General features: G+C 39.9%; 1 long non-coding RNA gene across 1 annotated transcript; it reads left to right on the top strand.

Moving 5' to 3' along the window:
• The first annotated feature begins 683 nt into the window (after positions 1–683).
• On the top strand, positions 684–10,794 carry LOC148647074 (uncharacterized). The gene is made up of 6 exons (XR_015927559.1): positions 684–750; positions 2,747–2,805; positions 5,705–6,019; positions 7,401–7,715; positions 8,528–8,648; positions 9,728–10,794. It is a non-coding gene; the product is annotated as an uncharacterized LOC148647074 (long non-coding RNA).
• The last annotated feature ends 6,644 nt before the right edge of the window (positions 10,795–17,438 follow it).

Below are 17,438 nucleotides of genomic sequence, written 5' to 3'. Positions count from 1 at the left end.
GTATATGCCTCTATACAAGTGTTGCAAGTAGTGAACTGGGAGTAGATAGAAAACAAATAGAATAAAGATAATTATTGTATAAAATGATGTTTAGGGCTCAAAACAAATTCACCCCTAAAAAGTTAAAATATAGAAAAATTGAAATGGAAAAAATGAAAAAAGGTTTTAATAGGAATCTGTATCTTCTGGGGTATTTGGATGTTATTACAACTTTTGAAACAGCTTTTAGAATGCATTTGAAATATTTTGAAGTTTGAATTTAAATAGACATGAAAATAGTTCATGTCTATTTAAATGTTGACTTATTGAAAATAGCTGCTCAGTGTTTAAATAAATGGAAACACATTTTCACTTGGCTTCATATTTGTGATACAGGGAGAGCTAGAGGTTAATTTCTTAATGAAAAGAAAAATAAATACAGAACACTGGGGACATTAGGCTTTTATTTTACTCTGTTTTACTTCTTCCTTGTATACTGTGCTCACACAGCTTTAATCTCTTGATTATACTGTGTATATAGTATAACTGAACTTAGTACCTATTCATGCCATCAGGAAAAACTGGTTTCAGAGAAATGCATATAAAGTTCTTTTATTTTTTATGTACTTATCAGATTTGATAACTGTTTGGCATGATTCTGTCCAGTGCACCACAGTGATTGGCTTATTTGCTCACTCTACACAGATAAATATGGCAAGACCAAGAGAAATCAGTTTGCACATGCTGGATCCTTCACTGAACAGCTCTCAAGTAAGTACTGTATACTCCTACAGAAACAACATACTTTCAAAGATAATATGTAGAACTGGAGAACATTCCAATGCTACTTTAATTAATAGAGAAACCTTATAGTGATTTTATAAAAATATTCATAAGGTACTTATATTACTAAGTGTATATTCACTTGACCATTAGATTGTCAGATGATTTTATGCATGACTAATTGGGTATTTATAATGTACTTTGGAAAAAAAACACATGCCTGTGTTTCTTCTATATAGTCTTCTATAACATAATTATAATTATATAATTAATTACCTTGTGCATTCGAGACACTTGAATTCCTTTCAATTGCACATTTACTGTATATTAAAAATAATACTAATAATACATTACTGTATAACAACACAATATAGTATATGTTCCACGATTTAAACAAAAAAGCATGATTTAGTTCTGTCTATATTTGGCGTGCTTACTGGTATATTGAGACATTTTCATCTGAAATTTTTAAAGATAAAAATTTATTTTTTATTAACAATGCATTTATGTAGTGTTTGTTACACAAAGATATGAGCATTAATGCCAGTCATGTATTGCTGTGGGTTTGGAAAATATTTTAGATTAAATTTCTGCATTCTGTATTTCTTCACATTGTGTCTTAAGATATAAATGAATATATTTAATTATGTTTTGTATAATTATAATTTCTATTTAATACATTATATTTCTATTGCATACATGATATTTGTTTTAATTCTAATGTCTAAGTCTGCTTTCTGGAGTTCTTTATTTAAATTAAAATGTATGTATTTTGGGTATTGCTTAAATATTTTAGCTTCTTTTCATACATTGGAAAGAAAAACAACAATACAATTTTATTAAAGTGTTTTTCAAATAACTTAAAGTGCTTCGACTCACAAAAAGGTAAAAAACAAAAGTAAATTGACACAGTTGACCCAAGATTAAAATGGAAACAACCCTTTTTTATGTATTATTTTTTTATTTTATTTGAAAATTGTACAGTTTGTCGCTGTACTTCACGACTTTCTGATACCTTACCCCAGTGTACTGTATATCAGGGACTGCCTGTATATTTTGGTATCAAGGAAATCGAAATTATAAACATTATCCTAGTTTTCCTTCATTATTGATTCCACACATTGTGTAGAAAATGATAATTATAGAATGCATCAAAATAAATCATTTCAGATGTAGACGTCTCATACTCAGCTTTTCTAAATTTATATTTATATTTTTGCAAAACTGTGCACTTGTCAGCATTAAAAATTGTGATTAAATGTCATTAAATAATTTGTATTTATTAACAAATTCACATCCCACAACCCCTAAATGTGCACCACCTGTAATCTGTAAACTAATATTCTATCAGACAGTATTTCAAAAGCCTTGTGAAAATCTAAAAACACTTTATGTATGCTCCATGTGCTGCTAATTTTTGTTAAAAAAATGATCAAATTGGTCAGGAAAGAAATACCTTTTCTAAATCCATGTTACTATTCCCTCAGGTATTAATTCCATATAGGTAATCTTCTAGCTTAGATATAATGATTGTTTCAATAACCTTACATTAATAGAAGTCAGACTAATTGTTCTATAACTACTTGGTTACGTTTTCTCATCCTTGATGTCTGAATAGCATCTCTTTTTTCCTTGTATCCAATTAATAAGATTCCATGAGGCCCTGGGGATTTCTGAATTTTATTTTTTTCTAGAAACTGAAATTCTTCTGCCTTTTCCGATACTGTTTAATACAAATAATTTTATGCAATAAAACTTTCTACATTTGATACATTTCTTAAATCACAAAATGGAGGTAATGTTAGTGGATATATATATAGTACTGTATAAAATTAACACATTTTAGATTCATTATATAATGTACAGTATACAGTATATAGTATATAAAATATATATATATACTGTATATAGATCCTTAGTTACATACAAATGTTGTTATTCAGGAAAGCAGAGCTCAGTAACAATGTGATTTTCTCTTTTTCAGCATGCTTGCCTTTTTGGTTTTTAGTGTTTTGTTTGGTAGTGTTGCCTCAGAAAATAAAGGTAAGTATCTGTGAAACATGAGCTATTAAAGAGTCTCATTGATGCTATACTGTACATGCAGCCTGCCTCGGAAAATAAATTATTCATTCACAAAAAATGTCAGCTTACCATCAGCTGCATTTGAAAATAATTTAAATCAAGGAAAGTACAGCTTTTTGGGATAGCTGTTTGGGATTGTTGTGATCAATTTTGGAGATTACATTGTAAAAAACAGATAATTATGATCTAAAGGCAGTACAAAACACCATGGGAGATTCATGACAGCTCCCAAAGTGCGAGCAACATGCTTTTGTAGCTTGTTCCAGAATCTCATAGTGGTGTGATGGTCAGCACTACTGTCTTTCAGCTTCTATGGCACTGGGTTTAGCTAAGGGTGCTTGTTACAGCCTTATTTTCTGTTGTGGATATACAGTGGTGTGAAAAAGTGTTTGCCCCCTTCCTGATTTCTTGTTTTTTTGCATGTTTGTCACACTGAAATGTTTTAGATCATCAAACAAATTGAAATATTAGACAAAGATAACATAAGTATACACAAAATGCAGTTTTTAAATGAAGGTTTTTATTATTAAGGGAAAAAAAAATCCAAACCTACATGGCCCTGTGTGAAAAAGTGATTGCCCCCTAAACCTAATAACTGGTTGGGCCACCCTTAGCAGGAACAACTGCAATCAAGCATTTGCGATAACTGGCAATGAGTCTTTTACAGCGCTGTGGAGGAATTTTGGGCCACTCATCTTTGCAGGATTGTTGTAATTCAGACACATTGGAGGGCTTTCGAGCCTTAACTGCTTTTTTAAGGTCATGCCACAACATCTCAATCGGATTCAGGTCAGGACTTTGACTAGGCCACTCCAAAGTCTTCATTTTGTTTTTCTTAAACCATTCAGAGGTGGACTTGCTGGTGTGTTTTGGATCATTGTCCTGCTGCAGAATCTAAGTGCGCTTCAGCTTGAGGTCACGAACAGATGGCCAGACATTCTCCTTCAGGATTGTTTGGTAGACAGCAGAATTCATGGTTCCATTTACCACAGCAAGTCTTCCAGGTCCTGAAGCAGCAAAACAGCCCCAGACCATCACACTACCACAACCATATTTTACTGTTGGTATGATGTTCCTTTTCTGAAATGCTGTGTTACTTTTACGCCAGATGTAATGGGACACACACCTTCCAAAAAGTTCAACTTTTATCTCGTCAGTCCACAGAGTATTTTCCCAAAAGTCTTGGGGATCATCAAGATGTTTTCTGGCAAAACTGAGACAAGCCTTTATGTTCTTTTTGCTCAGCAGTGGTTTTCGTCTTGGAACTCTGCCATGCAGGCCATTTTTGCCCAGTCTCTTTCTTATGGTGGCGTCATGAACACTGACCTTAATTGAGGCAAGTGAAGCCTGCAGTTCTTTGGATGTTGTTGTGGGGTTTTTTCTGACCTCTTGGATGAGTCGTCGCTGCGCTCTTGGGGTAATTTTGGTCGGCCGGCCACTCCTGGGAAGGTTCACCACTGTTCCATGTTTTCGCCATTTGTGGATAATGGCTCTCACTGTGGTTTGCTGGAGTCCCAAAGCTTTAGAAATGGCTTTATAACCTTTTCCAGACTGATAAATCTCAATTACTCTGTTTCTCATTTGTTCCTGAATTTCTTTGGATCAGAGCATGATGTCTAGCTTTTGAGGATCTTTTGGTCTACTTCACTTTGTCAGGCTATTTAAGTGATTTCTTGATTGAGAACAGGTGTGGCAGTAATCAGGCCTGGGTGTGGCTAGAGAAATTGAACTTTCCAAAGATGTGATAAACCACAGTTGATTTATGTTTTAACAAGGGGGGCAATCACTTTTTCACACAGGGCCATGTAGGTTTGGATTTTTTTTCCCTTAATAATAAAAACCTTCATTTAAAAACTGTATTTTGTGTTTACTTGTGTTATCTTTGTCTAATATTTCAATTTGTTTGATGATCTGAAACATTTCAGTGTGACAAACATGCAAAAAAATAAGAAATCAGGAAGAGGGCAAACACTTTTTCACACCACTATATGTGTTTTGCCTCTCCCGGACTGGTGGGTATGTTCTGTATGCTGTGTACAGCATTATAGCATTGCTTTATGTCTGCATCTCACTAAACACTCTATGTCTTTCTTGTCTCCTGGGTTGACTGAATGATAATCGATATACCAATTATATCATACTGTACAGTATCAATAATAACACATTTAATTTATATATTTACAATGAATCTCAAAAAACTAAAAGAGAAATTAAGGAATTTAAAAATTAAGAAGAAAAAAACAGGGAATTCATTTATAGTACTGGAAGTTCTAGGCTTGCTGATTGAGATGAGTTTTAAGTTATCTTTTAAAGGTCTCAATTTAAACTGCTTGAGATGATCACATGTGAGGAGCAGAGATGGAGAAACATGGTCACCCATAGTATGCAGTCTGCCTTTGGGGACCTGCAGCAGATTAGATTGATCTGATCTTAAAAACCAGGATTGAGGTTTAAAAAAGAAGAGTGAGGTAGACAGACCTTCTCAACATTCATTATGTCATTAAGAACGAATGAAATGACTGATGGACTCCTCAAGTTGTGAAACAGAAAGAGGCTTGAGGTTGGGAAATATCATTAACCATTTAACACAAGTAAGATTAGAGTGAGCACTTAAATTAAAGAAGATGGGTTTAATATAAAATAATTCAAGTTGAAAAAGATCAGGTTCTGAAATAGGGGTCTCTGTTATAACTACATCAAGTTTGAGACTTTGATATGGGTAGATGCATTAATATTCCATTATGACCGAGCAGAAAAACTCATGTTTTCCAAAACAACAGGCCACTTTGATTGCATTGTATCCTTGTTGGCTATGATTATGTTTTCCATAATAATACATTTAATTTGTCTTGGATTGCAGGGAGTGAGAATGTCAGGCTGGTGGATGGAACTGATCACTGTATGGGAAGGGTTGAAGTCTTTTACAACAACCAGTGGGGAACTGTGTGTGACGACGCCTGGACTGTTATTGATGCTGAAGTTGTCTGCAATTAACTGGACTGTGGAACTGCCATATCAGCCCCTGGGTCTGCATTCTTTGGCCAAGGCAATGGAACAATCTGGCTAGATGATGTAGCCTGTTCTGGAGATGAGATGTCCCTACTACAGTGTCCATCAAAAGAACATGGAGTTAATAACTGTGGCCATCATGAGGATGCAGGAGTTATTTGTGCAGGTAGAAAACTTTCCCTTAAGTTACTCACTCAATCTTAGTTTAAATAGCAGGAGAAATGTTTAGTTGCTACAGTCAATTGGGCAGAGATTGAAGGTTTATTTTGTAATGCAGTCAATTCCATTTAACACCAAATCTGGTTCTGTAATTTTGCAGTGCTGTAAAATTCAGAATTTAAGTGACAAGGGCCAAGAGAGAGCTGCTTATTCCTGGTAAGATCTGCAGCAACCCTGTACTTATCCTGGACGCACGGAGTGCAAGTGGGGACCACTGTTTTAATTGGACAATACTGCATCACATGGCAAAAAGTGTGATCTTTAGCCTGACATATACAGATGGAGAACATTACACTTGAGCCAAAGAAGGCAAGCCCTTATGATGAGAGGTGTGTTCAAACTAGGAAACTGTAAACTGAGACAAACTTAAAGGGCAAAGTTTATCTACAGGAATTCTAAACTAAACACAAGATTAAACAAGATACAACATTATATATTCATTATTTACAAAGCCTTAGAGTCCCTAGTTCACTTTACTGCACAATGCTACCTTAATGCCACTGTGGGAAGCTGTTCAGGGATGAAATAATTGTTGCTACACAGCAAAAGACCTTCAGATAATAGTTCTCTTAAATTGCTGCTAAGTATGGAGAGTCATTTATCTGAGTCAGATGATCAATTCACTAAATCAGAAATGTTTAGTGCCACTCTCTTCAGTGTTCAAAATATCTGCCCATTTTACATGTTAAAAACTTAGGCCTGAATTTCAGGAGCTTTGAAGATGTTCACTTGTTACACTGTTGATCCTTCAGTTTCAGAGATAAAGTGAGAGAATTGTTGAATACACCTCTGCTATATTAAGCTGGACATCTCAAAATCTCAGCCTTCTTAGCTTGCTATTTATGTACTGTATTTGGGCATCATTCACACAGCTCCTCCAATTTAGCAATATACAGTATACTGAGCCTTCTTAACTAACTAAAAACTGAACCCTAATTGAACAGAGTAGGAAGCACAATGCCTAGGAGCTATAACACTATAACACTACTATAACTAAAACACTGTACTGTGTATATTTAGGCTGAGGTTCAACCAAATACTGAATAATTAATTTCAGTCCATATTACATGGTAATTCATTTATTTTAGAAATGAGTTAGAAGGAGGATGAAAGTCATTCCTGAGAGATTTCTAAGGACAATCTTGGTAGGTGGTAACTAGATTCAGAAGATATGATCTGCCTTATAATTGACAATACAGCACAGGACCTACTTATGCAAAATCCATTTCCAGAAATTAACTGCTAATGTTTTATTATATAATGTAGGATCCCGTTTGAGCTGTTGATTAGACCATGATAAGCAGCTTTTCTCTTTCACTGAACAACAGGAACCGGGCGTGTCAGACTGGTCAATGGGATGGATGTCTGCTCTGGGAGAGTGGAGGTCCTGCACAGCTACCAGTGGGGCACAGTGTGTGATGATGGTTGGATTACAGCTGACGCTCAGGTGGTCTGCAGGGAACTGGGCTGTGGGGCTCCTCTGTCTACACCAGGCTCTGCATATTTCGGACCAGGCACTGGTCCAATCTGGATGGATGATACAACATGTACTGGAGATGAGCCATCTCTCATTACATGTCAGTCTAAGGGATTTGGAGTCCACAATTGCAACCATGGCGAAGATGCAGGTGTCATCTGTTCAGGTACAAATCCCATTACTTAGATAGAAATTGTTTCATCACCAAAAACTGACCTATGGTAGCTTGAGGTATTGAGGTGAGGTATTGTCTCAGTATCTGAAGATATACTATCTAATATCAGAGCTTGTGAAATTCTCAGGTTATCTTAGAAGGAGATAAACAGGAGTTATCTTAGTCTTTTACTGTATCTCTGTCTCAACTAATTGATTTAAGGCTTAGAATTACAAAGAGGAAAACAGGAAAAGCTATTTCTGACAAAAGACAAGCATTAAAATCTAGTGAAAGTACCTAAAATCTGGTCTGTTTACCACTTGTGTGCCCTACATAATAAAAGTCACTCTAAAAACAACACAATAAAAGTCACATTTTGTCTTATACTTTACCAAAAACATTTTACTTTTCACATTAACACAACACAACACAACACAACACACAATATACAAGATGTAGGGTTCTGGTAACACTAAAAAAACAAACAGGGTTAAAACTTTGTAAAATAATTATATAGGCACAAGGACAAGGCAATGGACATGCTACTGAAAAAGTGTTTCTTGTTATAGAGATCTGAAATGGATGGCTACATGATACAAATATAGAATAACTCTATGTGAGACATGAATTAAAAAATAAAAGTGCCTTGTTTATAGACTTACCGGTTAGCTAGAAGAATATATTGTTTGGCATACAAATTGAATCCAGTAGATTAGACATTGCTACACTGCTACTGTGAGTCAGATTTTCCATTCCTAATGTATTTCTATACACATGCTATGAATCTTTTACATTGTTCTAAACCTTTTATATTCTCTTTCCAGTTCAGTCCCAAGACTTTGAGGTAGGTACCGATGGACATACTGCGTATTCATCCTCTGGGCCTCATGAACATGGACACATCACCTTCCTGAAGGTTTGGAGCAACAGCACTTGAATAACTAGGTAAGTCAGGGTAAAGTGAGTGGTGTCACTCCCTTGGATTCTCAGGATTGTTTATCCTTCTCATTGCAAGGGGACAGTTTTGATCATAACAGTTTTGATGCTTTTCCTGGTTTTGTGTCATGTAACACAGCAGAGGGATCTGGAGTGCTTGAGTCAGACGTCTAGTGGCTCTGTAGAAACTCTCCAGAGATGAAAAAAAATACTTTATATTCTACTGTGTACAGTATGTGGCTGTCTAGTCCATTTTCAGAGTCTCTATATCAGACAATGAAAAGCAGTTATGGAGTAAGATCAAAGAAAGATAAGTAGGATACACAATAGGGAGACTATTATCGACTGCTCCTGTGTTAGAGGCCTTGAATTTTTACTGCTTTGATATACAGTACTGTACGTCCCTGTCCGAACAGTATCAGCAACCTGTTATACTGTAGAGTTTAAAAAACAGGAAGGTGGAATGGGTAGAGGACCAAACCAGGCAGGGAAGACTTAAACATCAGGGTTGGTCCGACCTATCAAGAGATATTTAGTGTAATAATCCATTACACTATCCTCAGAAGAAAGCCTGCTCTCCTCAGTCACTATAAGACAATAAATAGTATTATACTGTTCTGTTATATTGTAAAAAATTGAAATCTCTGGAAGTACAAGAGGAGTTTTTATATTGATATTGGATTTTATTAGCAAGGGACCCCAAACACACTGGGAGCCCTTAATATATTATTTGTCTGTATGCAGAAGCAGCTAGACACCTGCATGATGCTTTCTGCTCCATTTCAGGAGCCAAGAAAAACTGCAAGGATTGGACATTTAGGACTTTAACATATCTAGGATTATAGGTCTTATAGTGGAGCTGAAATTCATAAATTAAACACTTAAATATATATAAATTAAAATGGCTATAACCATTTATTCCTTTCATTGACAGCAGCATGTGTGCAGATTATTACAACATACTGTATATATGTTTTAGATTTTATTTTAATGTAATTTAATTTCTTCTACAAATTATATTTGCAAAATTAATTGTACCCCAAAAACTTCATCCTTCATCTCTGTGAGATATATTTTATTTTTTTCAGAATCCAAATAAAATATGGAAAACGCTGGAGTCCAGTTTATGGCATATCATATGGACTGGTCCAGGGGTTCCAGCTGTACATGGATGAGGCTGTTATCCAGGTTTATGGACGATACAGCTCCCACATCCACCAGTTAGTATTCAATACTAACATGGGGCGTACCTTCATTGTGGGCTCCGCCACTGGCTCGCTTTTCAACTTCTACCCTGTTTATCATGGAGCTGAGCTCCGGTACATCACTGGAACTTATGGCTTTAATGGAATTACTTCCTTTGGTGTCCAGTGGGATAGGGTAGCTTATACAGCTCCAATCAACAGAGAGAAAAATGTCAATCTTTTCTCTAAAGTAAAATCAGAAAATGAAACAAATTAGAATACGATCTAGGAGATTCATAATCTTTCATGATTGGTGTAGACCTAATGAGGCTTATCATCTATATGTTAATCCCGGACAGATCTCACAGACTTCAGCATTGCTGTATAATACCCTACAGTCAAGTTCTGTCCAAACATTTAATCTTCAGCACTTAATGACTGTTTTGTTTTCTCGTTTTAACAACATTGGTTCCTCTATACTGATTACAATATTGGTTTTATCTGGGAAAAATAGGCTTTTTAGTTCTGAAGGTTTGAAGTAAACTTTGTGATTTAACTTTGCTTTAGGCTCAGCTTCTGTTAATGTTATTGCTTCTATTGCACAATGCTCTGATGCAGATTCAGTGGCATTCATATCATTCAAATATTCTTAATGTAAGTTCTCTTTATCTTATGTTTCTTTTTCCATTTCTGGATATTTTTTTACCAATCATGTTGCTAAACAAATAAAAATCATTTCTATGATGAATATATTTGCTATGATTAGTTATTATTATACTATTATGCTGTCATCATGCATTTGCAATATTTTATTTAGACTCTTTGTTGTGCCATTTTGTTTATAAAATTGTAAAAGTACTCCAATGTTGTTTACAGTCTGCTCTGAATTCTTATTGCTGTTTATAATGATAGATGATACATTTGAAACACTTTCAACAATTTATCACTGTAACATAAGATATTCTTGATTACACCTGTTTATGGCTTCTTATCTTTCTCTTCATGCTACAGGGAGTGTTTCTCATTTTTTAACTCTATCTATGCCATTTTTTCTGTATCATTTTTGTCTGTATGGTCCTGGTCCAGGTTTTACATTCATACAGTATGTTAATATAGGCAGTACATAATACTGGCCTTTCAAGATTCAAAGGTGGTTCTCTTTTGTGCTCATTTTATTTACCTTTGTGCCTCACAAATACATTACGTGCAATCAATGTGTATCCTGCCTTGTGCCCATTGACTGGCAGGTTAGAATCCTGCTCACTTCAACTCTGTATTAGAACAAATAGTTATGGAATGGAAAATCATGGTTTTATACTTTTCTCTCTATAATGTGGAAATGGGGTGGCATAGTAACACAGAATCAGGGGGAAGCTCGAGCGTCTCCCAGCAGGTGATGGGTATAAGACAGGATGGATGGGACAGCAGTCTGTAGTAGTGCGCACAGACACACGCACACTAACACCAGGGCCAGTTTTCCCAGAAGCCAATTACCACCAAACATACTACCAGTCTGTCTTTGGACTTAGGGAGGAAACCAGCGCACTTGGAGGAATCCAACAGTAACACAGGGAGAACAAACAGATGCAACCATTCAAAATGAGTGAGGTACACCACGGTACCATGCGGTGGGCGTTTCGCATCCTAATGCAGTATGACGCAGTGTAATGCGTCATATGACGTTGTAGCGGCGAGGCTTATTAATAAGGCAGAATTAAGTGTTTCTGAGCTTTCCCAAATTAGGCCTCATTTCTCTGTTCATCTCTGTGGTGCAGCCACAGAGAAACCATGCAGGCTGATTTAGGGTTCCTTTGATAAAAGACAACTCCCAAAAAAAACCTTATTCCCCAACCAGTGGACATGATTGTTGGTGTTATACAGTGGGTTTATGCTTGTGTGCAACAGGCCAGAATGTTGACACAAGACCTGTTAAGGGAGTTTAGTGCCACTGTAGCCAGTCTAACCATGGCACAATTCCCAACCCACTTGATTCCATTCTTCTCAGTAGAGGAGTATGTGACATTAACCCCATCGCTCATAGCTCACCCAGAAGGCAATCCAAGATTGAATTCGGTTCCAAATCTTGAGATGGGTATGGCTACCAAAGCTATCCATTGGCTGTGTCTAAACGATTCACCAATGAAGGGTGTAAAGCTACTAACGAGCAGAGGGAGGTTAATGAACCCCATGAAGAGCAGGTGGGAAGTAAATGGCTGGTAAGCACACCACATTTAACTGTCACTATGACTTGTGACAGGCATGATACAGCTACCACAATGCAGCTACCTAATCAAACAGTTTTCCTGCAAGTTCCCGAGGAGGCCATAGTACAGCTTGAACTTAACACTGTACTGTCTAGAACCAGACAATATAAGACCAAACTTGAGGTCGTGGATGCCTTCAGGTGCCACACTATTGAATTGGATAGAAATCCAAGAAACAGTAAGCCCTGAAGAGGTACAGGTAGTTGAGTTTGCTTTAATGGAACAAACCTCCAAACCACCCTAGCAGATACCAAACACAGGTGTTGTGGTTTATCGAGGGGCTGGGAACAGGAACTGGTGTTATTGTAACACTACTGCCGGGTAGCTGGATCATGACTGACAGTGTACTCTGAATGCTGTACTCTCACATCAAGATGTACTCCGGGTAGCACGAATGAGTCAAAGGTAGCATGTCAAAAGAAAGGAAGTGACTTCTCCCCAAATATCTACTACAGAGGTATCAGATATTGACAGTGAACTTCCTGATGTGTAATTCCTAGACTGAGCTAATGTCTCCTACCGTGTTTATACATACTCCAGATGTTATTCATCCTGTTTGTATCCAATGCTGGTTCCGGTATGAATTCTCGAGGAGTAATGTGGACATTTAAGATTAATGTTCTAATGGCAATGGACATCACTTAACTCTGTTTTGTTTTGAAGGCAACAATGCCTCGGGACCTCGTGACCTTCAAAAATGGGGGATATGTAGCGGCGAGGCTTATTAATAAGGCAGAATTAAGTGTTTCTGAGCTTTCCCAAATTAGGCCTCATTTCTCTGTTCATCTCTGTGGTGCAGCCACAGAGAAACCATGCAGGCTGATTTAGGGTTCCTTTGATAAAAGACAGCTCCCAAAGGGAGATGCACTTAGCTAAGCCTGGCTATCATGATCAATGGTCATCCATTGGCGCCTATCTGTCTAGGGAGTGCCAGTTGGACATCTGGACTGCATTACTAAGTGTCAGGAGTAAGTGACTCATATCTCACCTTGATCAACCAATCAGGGACTGGTAGGGCCGAGTAACCCACGTGGGACTCTGATGCCCATGGAACTTTCAGCCAATCAATGAGCTGAAGTTCCTCCAGGTAAAAACAGGCAACACAGAGATTCAACAAGATTCAGTAAGATTCTGGAGAGGATTCTGTGGACTGTTCTAAAGGGAATTCAAAGGAGAATTCCAGGGCAGGACGGCCCAGGAGCAGAAGGCTCCCAAGGGCAGGACATTCTCGCAGCGCGCCTCCTGACCATCCTGAGACTCAGCCCGGACAACCATGGAACGGCCAGTGTGTCCGAGTGCCAGAACTTTCCTTTGTTCTAAGAGTCTAGAGTGGAGGTTGCCAGAGAGTAACCAGCAGCAGGCCTCATGAACAGGTCGGAACTGTGAACAGCTGAATCACTATTCAGAACTAGCTCTTCATCAGGAACGAACCGGTCCTCTTCCTGACTTGCTGGGACCCACAGTCATCTTTTCTCCTGTGCACAAACTTTGCTAGTTAAAGCCAACAGTGAGCATCAGCAGCGCACCGTCGCAAGCCGCACAGCACAGCCTGGCACGGAGCCAGAGAGCGCAGATTGGACAGCAACAGCCTGCAACTGTTTCTTTGTGCCCGCAGGAGATCTGAATCCCCAAAGATTGGATGAGTATTCAACTTCAATGCATTACAGCTCGAGAATTCAATTGTTATCCCAACCAGTTGATATCAATTTAATTCCTAAGAGTTATGTACTTGTTTGAGTATCTAATGTAGAAGTTGTAACCAAGTTCACTTTACGAAACGGTCTTAATGAATGATATACTGAACGTATGTCCTCTTGATATGTGTAACACTTTGTAACTGACCGAATATACCTTTTGTATTCTGATAACCCTCTCGATAAGATCTGTTAGTTTACATGCATATTCTATGTATTAATAAATGTATCCTCGTGTATTAGTACCTGTGTGTGCGCGTTGTTTGAGTTATGTCGCATGGTTGGACTCTAAAGCCATCAAAAGAATCAACTTTGTGATTTACTGCTACAATTAATAATTGTCTCAGTAAATGCCCAAACCCTACAGAACTGGTGCCTTCAGAGAGCCACTATATTTACATATTTGGCGTCCCTGAGCCGGTTTTCCCTACATTATTTGGCGTCCCTGGCACGGGCGTGGCAAGACTGAAATGAGTCAACCAAGCGGAATAATTCAATATAAAACGCCACGGGTTTCATACACGACAATACAGTGTGCTGAAAGACGAAAGGAAAAAAGTTCCCCTTGCTCTTTAAGCAGTGCTTGATTGTTTTGTGATCTTTTGCGATCTACCGGGTTGATTGCATACTTGATCTTGTGGTTTTCTGTGGTAAAACTGTGATTTCGTACTTAAAAGTAATACTCTTTAAGTTTAACGATGGTTGCTAAAAGGTCTGAATTCGAGTCGCTATTAAGCACTCTCTCTAGCAGCGACAGGTCTGACCACGATCTCTTCCATATCTCCGTCAGCGGAGAAGCTAGAAGGATAAATCTCCATTCTCTGAGAGAGCTAGCGAAGGACATAGAGAGATTTGACCCGGCAGTGTCAGAGAATAATATCGAGAGTTATATTCAGGACCTCAGGTATAACCTGCAGTACCTGCCAAACGCCACAGAACAGGAGAAAGTGTTTCTGGTCAGGAAAACTACCAGCAGAGCTGTACATGAGTGGATGGCTAGGGAGATGAAAGAAGTCTGTAATGATTTTGAGCAGCTGTGTCAAGCACTTATCGAAGAATACAGTGCGTTTATTGACCCGACTACCGCGATAGCAGCCGCCCCTAACATTAAGCACGAGAGAGCAGAGTCCCCTCGCGAATATTACGAGAGACTTAGACGAACTTATTTTGCAGGGCGAAATGATGAGGGTTGCGAAGAGAACACACATTTCAAGGGTTTATTCATTGCGAATCTCCACCCGTCAGTCAGAAAGATGATCTTAATGCACACAGATGCACAGACCATGAAAATGACTGATATTAAGAGATTCGTGCAGAAAGCCTGGGAGTATGATGTCCAAAGTCGCTCTGAGCAAAAAGCTGTTAAAGCGACTGTGTTCGCCGTCAGAGCCAGCAGGGTTAACTCCCTCCTGCTCGAAGGAGCACAGGCTCCTGAGCTGGCTAAGCCCCATTCCAAAGCAAGCACACAGGACCGCACCCAGCGTCCTAAGTGCCATGAGAACACCGGGGGAAGGAAAGGGCTAGATAAAGCTGAACAAAAGGATTCAGTAGCCGCCCTCCTGGCCAGGCTTGAACAAGTTTTATTAGGACAGAGACAACCGCTCCCCAAGGCTGCCGGAAGCGTGAATGAGCTGATACTCTCCACTGGAGGAGGCGGAGACCCACCCCCTCTCCCTCCCTCAGTCTATCTGATTGAGCGGAAGAGTTCCTGCCTGGATAAGGTCAGCCACTCCCAAGCGAGTGCTGACTCCACCCCTGAAGTCACAGAGCAGGCAGTAAAACAGAGAGGAAAAGCAGGAAGCTTTTACCTCAAGGCTGCCATGGGAGATGTCTTACCCAGTGAGACACTGATTGACACTGAGGTTGAAAGGTGTTTGATGTCACACGGCAAGCTCAAACGGGTAGAAAAAGAAAAGGGCATGCGACTCAGAGAGGAACCTTTGGTGGATCACCAGAAAGGCAAAGTTTGGAAACAGGTCAAGGCTCCTAAGTCTTCTGTACAGAAGGAAAGGGGGGCCAAGAGGCAGACTGTGCTCACACAGTGCCCACCGAACACAGAAGCCCATGCGGAGATTCCTTCTGTTCCCTCTGGACAAGAAATAAAAATATTTTCTTGTTCCCCGAATATACAGGGAAGTCGTGTCCCGGCTGAGGTCACAACAGCCTCCCTGCCACAGGAGCGGTGCTCCAAGCAGCCGCCTGATCCACCAGGTAAAGCACACACCTTTTACATCCCTAAAGAGGAGCAGATCTCCCCACCTGGCGATGAAAAGGAGCTTTCCCTGTGCACCCTGGCACCCAAGAGGGGTCAGGAACACCACCCTGCAGTGGTGGAAGGAATCCAGATGGCAGGAGAGCAGGTTAGTGATGTAGCCCTCACCCTTAGCCCTGAGAGGTCCTCTATTAGTGAGGATCTGCTTGAGCAGCTGTCATGGGGCCACCGCCAGGTGCCCCTGGTGCAACATTCACAGGTTAGACAGGAGGTCCAGCTGGACGCTGAGACTACTGCGCTGTGGACACACCTGATCCCAGATGCCGATTCCCTCTGCTTTGACCCAGGGAACCTGCAGTCAGGTAACATTATTTCTCACAACTACCAGGTAGTGAGTGAGACTGACCTGATTGTTCCTGCCTCAACGGCAGGGTTTCCAACACACCCAGTCCCCCAGAAGGGACAGGGAATGAAAGCCGAGCCGGTTTTCTTACAGCCACCAGCTCAGTCTGTCAGTCTGAGTCTGACCAACAGTGGTTCACCCAGACTGGAGCTGGATGGTCAAGCCACCCGCCTGCCAGTGCAGGACATCGCAAAGAGGGGTGTCAGAATCCCCGCCTGCACTGACATGGGCCTGATGAGTGATAGTAAGTTCAAAGACAGTGAACTAGCTATCTCACTGCTGGGGCAGCTCCCTGAACCCCTAGCGAGGGAAAGGGGGAGCGAGCAGGTGTCCTACACCCACGCCCATCGAACGATTGTAAACATGCCGATAGAGGGATTCCTCAATCAGGAAGTGTGCAGGGTGGAACTGAACAGTGAGAATGGGGTAACAATCCCAGATCACTCAGGTGCTCCAGATGACCACTCAGCCGAGGGTCAGGCATGCTCCACCGCTGCACCGCCCCCTGCAGGGTTCCTAGAGCACAGGCATGAACAAATCGAAAAAGCAGATGCCCTGGAAAAGGAGGAGCAGCATCAGCAGCTGCGTCAGATCTCCCCAGATTTCCAGGATGTTGGTGCCCAAGATGCCACATGGCATACTGAGAAAGACACCATGTACACGCTGCGCCAGCTTAGAAAGGCAACAGTCACTCAGAAGGAGATGACTGGGATCAGCCACCCGAAAAGACTTTTGGGAGGACTGATTGCTGCCGCCACTGTTGCACGTTTGCTTTTTCTGGTAGGTTTGTGTGCTACTGGCACTCTCACCCTGACTGCCCCAAGAAGGCAGGTGTCAGAGATGCCAGAGGGTAGTGACAGACTGTATCGACAGCAGCAAAAGTTGGAAAGCTTAGGGAAAACCCTACAGGCAACTTCCTATGCAACAGGGTTAAACCTTATTCCCCAACCAGTGGACATGATTGTTGGTGTTATACAGTGGGTTTATGCTTGTGTGCAACAGGCCAGAATGTTGACACAAGACCTGTTAAGGGAGTTTAGTG

This window comes from Lepisosteus platostomus, chromosome 16 (assembly GCF_059453375.1).
Source record: "Lepisosteus platostomus isolate fLepPlt1 chromosome 16, fLepPlt1.hap1, whole genome shotgun sequence".
In the NCBI taxonomy this organism is placed as follows: domain Eukaryota; kingdom Metazoa; phylum Chordata; class Actinopteri; order Semionotiformes; family Lepisosteidae; genus Lepisosteus; species Lepisosteus platostomus.
This window is presented reverse-complemented; position numbering and strand designations above follow the sequence as displayed.